At 48.6% G+C, this 10000-nt stretch overlaps 1 protein-coding gene across 7 annotated transcripts in view; it reads left to right on the forward strand.

The window, feature by feature from the left end:
- The window catches only part of krz (beta-arrestin protein kurtz), a 134611-nt gene that overhangs the window by 42328 nt on the left and 82283 nt on the right, over positions 1-10000 (forward strand). Inside the window, exon 3 of one of the 7 annotated variants that reach the window (XM_070127910.1) lies at positions 723-755. The exons of the other annotated variants lie outside the window; for them this stretch is intronic. The gene's annotated coding sequence lies outside the window, so the exon portion shown is untranslated. The remainder of the gene's footprint in view (positions 1-722; positions 756-10000) is intronic. 7 annotated transcript variants of the gene reach the window in all.

The following is a 10000-nucleotide window of genomic DNA, read 5'->3' on the forward strand; positions in this document are numbered from 1 at the left end:
CCCCTTCTCTTTACTCGTTTGCCTCTCCTCCTGCCTCCTTCCCCTTCCCATCGCTCTAGACAGACAGCGATGACCCGGATGTGGTCATACAACGAGTGGCGAGACACACAATTCGCCATTGAGCGTCGGCACGGGGATAGTGATGGCATTGAGTTCTGCTATGGGCGAGGGCAGCGGGGCGACGGGGGCGGCTCGGCGGGCGGACTCACGTGGGCGTTCTTATCGGCGGGCGAGTTATCAACAGCGGATCGATCGGCGGGTCGTCGCAGCACCTCTCGTCGGCGGCGGAAGAAGACGCTGCCCTTGCTCGGCCTGGCTTCTTAGCTCCGTCGCTGTCATCGTCGTGGGAATCGTCAGTTAACAGGTTTAATTTTGATTGAAGATTCATTAGCGAGAAATATTAATCATGCTACTAACGGGCTTCAGATGACACTGATTAGAGCTTTGCAGTGATTAGCGCTCGTTAATGAGTCCCGGATCTTCGGCTCTGAGTGAATATCAGGGGCCTTGGCTTCGAACTCATTAACTGTAGTCGCTTTACATGATTATCATCGGTATGTGTATGTACGTATGTACGTATGTACGTGCGTTTGCACACTCCCACTCGGACAAAGACGGATTTCTGCCTTTGTTTGTCGTTGTTTGTATATTAGTATATTTCAATGAATGATCCATTATGTGATTTTTACCTTCGGCTGACAGTTTTTTTCTCTTTTTTGCAGGTACGTGAATAGCCATATGTAGAAGTCGTGGAGGTAAGTTGACGGAATATGATCGCGCGCGTGTGCTCGTCTCTGAGTGGTTGAATGTATTTTGTAGGCATCTGTGCCTATAATTGTGAGTGACTATTTTTCTGTTGCTAGCGAACGGTCTGTAGGTGTGCGTGTGTTTTACGTAATTGTTTTTTTATGAACCAGATTTGGCATTTAATTAGTAAATTACATGCACACAACATTTGCTATCTGGGTAATTCATAGATATGACTCCGTTCATCGAAGGGACAGGCGTTCTCTTGAGAAACGATCGCGTATCGCGGGAAGGCTTCACAGAGTCCAAACTGTTTGGGGATCAGATTATATCCTGAATAAACAACAGCTGGATCGCGAATGTCCAGATTGTTGTTTTAATTCACGTAAAGAGAGCATTTCCTTAGGACAAACACACACAGCTTTGGGTGTTGGGGAATAAGCAAAGGGGACAGGGCGAGACGCAGGGAGAAAATTGGCATAGATCGTAGTCAGTAATGAAGATGTTCTGTGATTGCGGCATGATTGCCGCGGGCGTGGGATGGTCGTAATGGTGATTGGAAAGATTGAAGGATTGGTATCTGCGGCAGGGAGATCAAGAGTAATGCTTAGTTTGAGATCGCGTAGCAGCTGCGGTCGCGGGGGAGGTTGGCTACGTCTTGGAACGTGGCTTCGCAGAGGCCTCAGGTACTTACGGCGTCGACTTGCGTCTCTATGTCCATCTATGGGTTATTCATTGCATGTGGAACCTCTCTTCCTTCCTCTTTATTTCTTACCTTTAGCCCCTATCTCTCGCTCTCCTTTTTCCCTATCCCTTACCCTAACCTCTCTCCTTCTCCCTAACTTCTCTCTTTCCCCCTCTCTCCGTCACCTCTCTCTTTTCCCATCTCCCTCACCTCTCTCTTTCCCCCTCTTTCCCTCTTTCTCCATCACCGCCCTCTTTCCCCTTTTTTCCCTTTTTCCCTCTTTCCCCATCACCCCCTTCTCACCTCCCTGTCTCACCCTCACTTCCTCGCCTCCCTCTCTCTCCCTCACTTCTTTTGTCTTTCCCTCCCTCTTTTTCTCTAACTCCTTCACTTTTCTCTCACTCCCTCACTTTTCTCTCACTCCCTCACTTTTCTCTTTTCCTCCCTCTTTTTCTCTTTTCCTCCCTCTTTTTCTCTTTTCCTCCCTCTTTTTCTCTTTACCTCCCTCTTTTTCTCGCTCTCGCTCTCTCTCTCGCTCGCTCTCTCGCTCGCTCGCTCGCTCTCTCTCTCTTTCTCTCTCGCTCGCTCTCGCTTGCTCTCTCTCTCTCTCTCTCTCTCTCTCTCTCTCTCTCTCTCTCTCTCTCTCTCTCTCTCTCTCTTTCTCTCTGTCTCTCTCCTTCTCTTTGTCTCTTATGTTGTTTTTTGTTGAGGTATTGTATTTTGCTAAATAAATTATTTGATCCTGATTCTCTCTCTCGTTCTTTTTTTCTCTCTCTCTCTTGTTCTGTCTTTTTTTTCTCTCTCTCGTTCTTTTTTTTCTCTCGCTCGTTCCTCTCTCTCTCTCTCTCTCTCTCTCTCTCTCTCTCTCTCTCTCTCTCTCTCTCTCTCTCTCTCTCTCTCTCTCTCTCTCTCTCTCTCTCTCTCTCTCTGTGTGTGTCTCTGTCTCTCTCTCTCCATGTGTGTCTCTGTCTCTCTCTCTCTCTGTGTGTGTCTCTGTCTCTCTCTCTCTCTCTCTCTCTCTCTCTCTCTCTCTCTCTCTCTCTCTCTCTCTCTCTCTCTCTCTCTCTCTCTCTCTCTCTCTCTCTCTCTCTCTCTCTCTCTTTCTCCCCTTTCCGCGTCACCTCACACGCAGACCCGTAACGATCTTTCTTCATGCGATTTGTTCTCAGAAATTGATGTGATTGTTTTCTATAATAGAGATGGCTTCTGGAAAGGTTCTTGTTGATTATTTGTCGGTAAGATAGAGAAAATGGATCAGAAGTGCCGTTCTTCTCTTCGCTTCTGACTATCTTCCCATTTGCTCTGGGTCTAATCAGACTTGGAGCTCCATAGGGTCGACTTTGCACTTCAACCTGACGAGGTGGTTGCATAGCATTGGTGTCCACGGTCAGTTTGGGAGGTATTCTTGTAACTTGTGCTGGTGGGCTTTGACGTGCCCATTGCGTCTAAAACATTTTTGGGCTTCTTTCAGTGCACTTCATTCCCACTTGTTACTGATTTCGTAGCGCCGAAATTGGAACAAACTTCACCGACATAGTTGCAAAGGTATAATCTACGTATGCTAGAAAATTATTTACTCAAATATCTTGAAGTTAATGACCCGGGTGTCAGAAAATGCTATCCCATGTGATAAGGTTATACGTGCAAGTTGGCGTTTATTTATGATTATAAACAATTTTATTTCAGAGAGAACAAAATTGTTACTGTGATATTCATCTGCTACGGCGTGCTGCCCTTGCATTATTTTTGTTTTGTTTTGTTTTGACGGAAATTATATATTCTAGACAAAATGATCTGACAGATGGTTTTCAGCAGTTTATTTGTCGGAAAAGATTACACATCCGTCAGTTACATGATAGGGCAGTAAGAGACACATTCGTGGAATTCAAGGAACCAGAAATAGACTCAGGCGGTGTTCGACGTGTCGTTCAGCCTGTCTTGTTTACGTGCAAGCTCCATTTTGAGGCTTTACGGGCAGCCATGCGGTCCCCAGAGCCATACTGGTTACACTGCGGGATTGCCATCGAGCTGCATAGGGAGAGGGCGGCCTGCGGCGTCGAGGGGCGCTCCCCGGATGGCTGGCCGGCCGCCGCATCGCCAGGACGGTTCGATACCGTAATTATTGGGTGGTTCGCGTGGCCACAATGGTGTAACAACCTAAGCCAACTGAGGAGCGGCGAGGCGATGTGGTGGGGGGCACTGGGGGACGAGTGGGGGTGGTCTTGTTAGGGGGAGAAATCTGAGCTAACGTAGCCCGAATAATGAGGGGAGACCGTCTGGCTGACTGATTACGTGCCTGGCTGGCTGCCTTGCCTGGTTGATTAGACTGGTAACCTAGCTTGCCGGCAGGTTGTCGGGCCGGCTTGGGTTGCGGCCTTGCTTGGCCCGGCTCATTAGTAGACTGACTGACTGCCCCACAAAAGTTCGTGATTGCCTGGCTCTATGCGTTTTGATTGGCTGACGGGCCGGTTCGCCAGTGTCTTAGCTGTCTGGTCGAGTGAGAGCGGAACGTGCGTGCATGCCGCCAAAAGCCCAGGCGATCGACCTCCAGCCCGCCACCTCCTCCAGCCTGGAAACGAGGACCAATCATGCTCCCAGCCAGGCATGCGCGTAGGAGGAAAATTTTCCACAGTAATAGGACACACAAGCAGCTCCTTATGTGCCGCGAGAAACGTTCCCGAGGGTCAAGGGCAGCTGGCATTACGTGGGATTACAGGCTTGATATTCTGACTCGCAGGCGACAGGATGGCACTCGGCGGGTGGCGTCCGGCGGGAAATGGGAATGTACAGTCGCTGTTTTTTTTTCTCCATTACATGCGTAGGCGGATAGTAGGGCGGGATGTGCAGCAGGAATCGTTAATGAACCAACCACTCTTTTTGTGTAACGAATGACAATTGCAAGAAATTTAGGGCCAGCCATAATGAAATTTAAGTTGGAAGGCCATTTGACAGTGGGAGTTACATGAGTTTTGTTGGTGGCTGTTGTTGAAAGACGAAAAGGTATAAACGTTTATATATGTATATATATGGCAATATTTATTAGTGACTGAGCTGACACTAAGTTAGTTCGTGTGAAATTGAGGTTAGTGTGTATGAATGAGTGCGCGTACATGCATGCATGTGTACCAGAATGAGTGACTGAGTATGTGTGTGTGTGTGTGTGCGTGCATGCATGCATGCATGTATGTGTACCAGCGTGAGTGACTGAGTGTGTGTGTGTGTCTGTCTGTGCGTGTTTACACGCACACGCACACACAATCACTCACACGCACACACAATCACTCACACGCCCACACAATCACTCACACTCACACACACACACAATTACTCAAACACACACGCAATCACTCATACACGCGCGCGCGCGCACACACACACACACACACACACACACACACACACACACACACACACACACACACACACACACACACAATCACACAATCACACAATCACACACACACACAACCACACACACACACACAAAATCACTCGCACATACACACAAAAATCACTCGCACACACACACAAAATCACTCGCACACACACACAGAAAATCACTCACACACACAGAAAATCACTCACACACACACACAATCGCTCACACTCACAATCACTCACACTCACACACACTCACACAATCACTCACACACACACACACAATCACTCACACACACACAATCACTCACACACACACAATCACTCTCACACACACACAATCACTCTCACACACACACGCACGCACGCACGCACGCACGCACGCACGCACGGACTCACACACACCCACACTCCCTCCCCCTCCCCCTCTCCGTCTCCCTCTCTTCCTCTCTCCTCTCTCTCCTCTCTCCTCTCTCCTCTCTCTCTCCTCTCTCCGCTCTCCGCTCTCTCCTCTCTCTCCTCTCTCTCCTCTCTCTCCTCTCTCTCCGCTCTCTCCTCTCTCTCCTCTCTCTCCTCTCTCTCTCTCTCTCTCTCTCTCTCTCTCTCTCTCTCTCTCTCTCTCTCTCTCTCTCTCTCTCTCTCTCTCTCTCTCTCTCTCTCTCTCTCTCTCTCTCTCACTCACTCACTCACTCACTCACTCACTCACTCACTCACTCGGGTACACACCACACTCACTCACTCACCCACTCACTCACTTACTTTCATAGGAACTCACTCAGTGTCAGCGCAGTCAGTCAGCCTTCGTCCCCTTTGACTGAACCTTATTGTTGTGTAATTTGTGAGTTCGTTTTATCTGGGTATTGCATATACTGGGCGTAGTCTAGGTCGCATTGTCGTACTAGTGTCCGAATATATTGACCGTCTTAGAGTGGCTAGTTGCATTATTGATGGACGTCTGAAGATTCTCCGGTGGCTTGCTGTAGCTTCGCAGGTCTCTTCTCTCCGTCTCGTGTCTCGTATGTATGTGCATGCTTTGCTTAGGCGATTGGAGTGTGGGGTAAGGCGGTTGAGGCGTATATTCGCCATGTTATTCTACTTCTGTGTATGGAGGCCATCAAATTACACACCTGTAGAGTGAACTTTCGGCAGGTAGCTGTGGAGGCGGTAGCGTAACCATGGCAACCTCCGCTTCCCTCCTGGCGCTCTTGTACCAAAGATTTTACTTTGAAACGCTTATTTCCTCCTGTTAAAGTTTATTACTTCGCATTTTCCATCTCTGATTTTTAAAAATCTTTTTATAAACTCTTTGTTTTCAATATTTTTAAGGACGAGATTGCTGTTGGTGGGTTTATTTGTGAAGGGCAATAGGTGAAGTGCATCGTTAATCCCCTTTATAAACAGAATCAGGGCCGGACGGATGTTGGTTATAGCACGCGACGGGGGGCTGATTCACTTACCGGCGGCGAAACTGCGAGGCGCAGCCGGCGCTATGGCTACTGGAGTCTCGTGTCGGCGTCCGACCCAGGCTCCCCTCCTCGCCCTTGCTTTTCCACCAGGCGCTGCAGCCTTCCCTTCCCCGTTCTCCTGCTGCCTCCCCTTGCCGCCATTTTGGCTGGCTCCTCCCCATCCTCTCATTGGCGTAAGTTCGCGTCCCGTCTTCCTCGCCGCGGCTCCTGCAGTACTACCACCTCGTGCGGCCTCTCCTCGCGCCTGGCCTCCCTCTTGCACCCATGACCTTCAGGGCTTCTTGGGTCCAATATTTCTTGCCTCATCTGCCACTTCCGTCACTTCTGCCTCTGCTGTTACCACATCGAGTGTCACGGCCTCTTCCGCCTTTCCCCCCTCACCATTTCCCTCCGCTTCCCTCCACCGTGTGGGAGCTCAACCTTTTCCCTCCGCTGCTTCCTCCCTCACCACCTCGTAACCTTCGCTACCAACGCCCAGTCATGGCACAAATGGCTGATGAACCGCGCCCGCAAATCATAATTAGTGAGCGCCGTCCAATGGAGATAACGAACCGCCATCGCTCGCTCGTTCTGCGCATCTGGTGAAATGTGTTCGGCAGTCGCTGTAGCATCCCACGCTTCGGTTGATGGCTCTGCGGGGGTTGAGATTATAGTAGCCTCAGGCCCTGTCTAGACAGGTGTTCTCAGGAGAGTCTGCGTCACTGGTGAGACGGCAGCGGTGCCAAAGCTTCTGTATTTATTGTTTATTTGATTATTTATTTATTTACTCATTTATTTCCCTGTTTGTTTTTTATTCATATTATTTTTCTATCTCGAATTAGCGGCCTGATGTCGATGTGATATATAGTGCCGCGATAATTGCGCAGACTTTCTTATAGTAATACCAACTTCGTAAGCGTTATAGTGACGTTGAAACCGCAGCCGTTTTGTCCGTCACACATAAGCTGTATCTAATTTGACAACGCAGATACAGCAAGAAGTCTCGGTAATCGAACAGTTGGAAATGTGCTCGTGCGGATGTTGCATTTTATGGTGTGCACTGGAATGCCGACTGTCGTTCTCGTCGTTAAACCTTGAGAGAACGTCACGGGAAAATCACGGTATGTATCCATAAGCATTTTACATACCGATGGCACCTATTTCACCCTGGGCGACTTTATTTCTGCTCCAGCAAAAATCAATCTTCGGAATCTTAAGGGCGACACGAAAGCCTGCATTCCCAGAATGATATTGGGAAAGAAAATGTGCAGTTACGGGAGCCCACACCCAGTCGGGACAATCCTCCGAGCCTCGCCATCTTGGACTGGGCGGTTACAAAGTGATCAAAGAAGGATAAACTTCCACTCGAGTCGTAAAATGTCTGTTGGCGATGAAAGCCCGCCTGGGGATCTCTCCTCACGGCGCCTTGCGGACCTTGTTGACGCTGGAACCACCTCATTCAGCAGATCCTCGGCCCTGTTGAGTGGCACGCGTCGCCTCGCCGCCTTGAATTGGCCAGAAATGGAGTCATTGCGTTGTATTGGCGTTGGCAAGCCCGTGTCTGTGCACAGGCTTTGCAGAACGTGCTTTAGGATCAGCCAGGATGTAGGTTTTTTATTGGAGTTTACATTTAATAGAGTGCAGTTTGCGTTAAACATGATTGTTTGCCGATGGTACAAAACGACGATATAAATGGATACAAAAGTTACTCCAAATTAGTTGGAGTAGGCTGCAAGGAGTTGAATAAAATATGCCGTCTTGCCAAACCATGAACTGCTAATCGCCCTCTTTAAATAAATAACACTTTCGATTTTTCCGCTTCTCTTTTCCCCCTTCCTCTCTCTACTTCTCTCCCACTATCCCTACCTCTCTCCCTCTCTCCCACTATCCCTACCTCTCTCCCTACCTACCTCTCTCTCTCTCTCTCTCTCTCTCTCTCTCTCTCTCTCTCTCTCTCTCTCTCTCTCTCTCTCTCTCTCTCTCTCTCTCTCTCTCTCTCTCTCTCTCTCTCTCTCTCTCTCTCTCTCTTTCTCTTTCTCTTTCTCTTTCTCTTTCTCTTTCTCTTTCTCTCTCTCTCCCTCTCCTCCCTCTCCCTCTCCCTCTCTCTCTCCCTCTCCCTCTCCCTCTCCCTCTTCTCCCTCTCTTCCCTCTCCCTCCCTCTCTTCCCTCTCCTTCTCCCTCTCTTCTCCTCCATCTCCTTCTCCCTCTCCTCTCCTCCATCTCCTTCTCCCTCTCCTCTCCTCCATCTTCTTCTCCCTCTCCTCCCTCCCCCTCTCCCTCTCCAAATTTGTGATAAAACACTGAAACCGCCTTAGGAATAAAGGAACAAGTCCGTAATCTGTCACGGATCAGTTGCATTTCATTTCGTTGAAGTAACCTTGTAACATAGGCCTGTGTATCCCATGTCACGTGACCACACATTATTCTGGCCCTGGCCTCCTCCACTACTTATTTTTTTGTAAACATGAGCGTGTGGTTATGCACATGTTAATCTGAAAACGGGAAAGCGTAGAGGATTCGGGGCCTCTGGGACGCGGGTATGCAGGGCTGACCGGGCTGGGCGTTGCAGCGAGTACCGTCTATGAGTTTCACAGGCAGAGCAAGGCCTGGCCAATTTCTTATTGATGTATTGTGCACTGTATTGGTTATGGTGATCATGAAAATTGTGCATGGGTGCGTGTCGGTATACGCGCACACATGCACACCTATTTAATTAATTTCCTCTTAAATGTTTTAGTGCCTTCATGATGTGGATGAAAATATTTAATTTATTTAAAAATTATTTTAGTTTTGTTAAATACGATTTTGTATCCTTGCCAGTTGAACACGTTCGTCTTGAGATGTGGGACAGTATGATGGCTTAAAGCTTTGGCTTGTAGCTCTCACGACGTTGGCTTTGGCACAGTGCCAGGCTTTGGTGATGGACACGACAACAACCCGTGAGTGGAGTTGGCAGGGTGGCGGGCGGGCGGGCGGCTTGGCCTGTAGAGGGTCGAGGAAGGGGCTAAGTGATGATAACCCGCAGCTCCAAGTTGGCCCCGACGATAATGATGATGATGATGGCGCTCCCATACCCAGGGACATGCAGTGGGGAATGTAACGGCCAGGATGCTGCTGCTGAGGATGTCCTATTGGATCTCTACTTCACTGTGCATTTCAAAAGGGGTCTTAACTATGGGCTTTCTTGGGTTGCAGGCAGAGAGGTAGGCTGTGGGTGCGGTGCTAATACGCAGTGTGATTACCGTAATTGCTTGAAAAAGCGATATTGATTTTTTTGTTGAAGAACGTTTGTAATTCTGCCATGGTACGTTGTAGCAGCATACCCTGTATGGCATTTCTTCTGCCCATTGGTAGCCATAGTGTTATTCGCTCGTCTTTCTTAAGAGGCTTTGTTATTTTAGCAAGAATGCGCATGTTATTGTACTTACATTGAACGGATATCCTAGACTTCCATTAGAATGTGATATGATATATTTGAAGCAATCAACTGAATGATAGTAGATGTTTGGTGTGATACTTACCTTTCTTTAGAGCCCTTTTCTCTGTGCTTTCTTATTTTAGACCAACAGCAATGATGGAGCAAGGGCCATAAAGAGCCTGAATGGTTATGATATTAGAGATGTTGGAAGAGATGGAGGAGGAGGAAAAGACGGAAAGTAGGAGAAGGAGACGGCAGTAATGGCGTGTTAATCGTGAGATCCGTTCTGGTTCCCTCGAAACAGCTCGTGAATGCTGTCGCTTAGGG

Source organism: Penaeus vannamei, chromosome 12 (genome assembly GCF_042767895.1).
Source record: "Penaeus vannamei isolate JL-2024 chromosome 12, ASM4276789v1, whole genome shotgun sequence".
In the NCBI taxonomy this organism is placed as follows: Eukaryota; Metazoa; Arthropoda; class Malacostraca; order Decapoda; family Penaeidae; genus Penaeus; species Penaeus vannamei.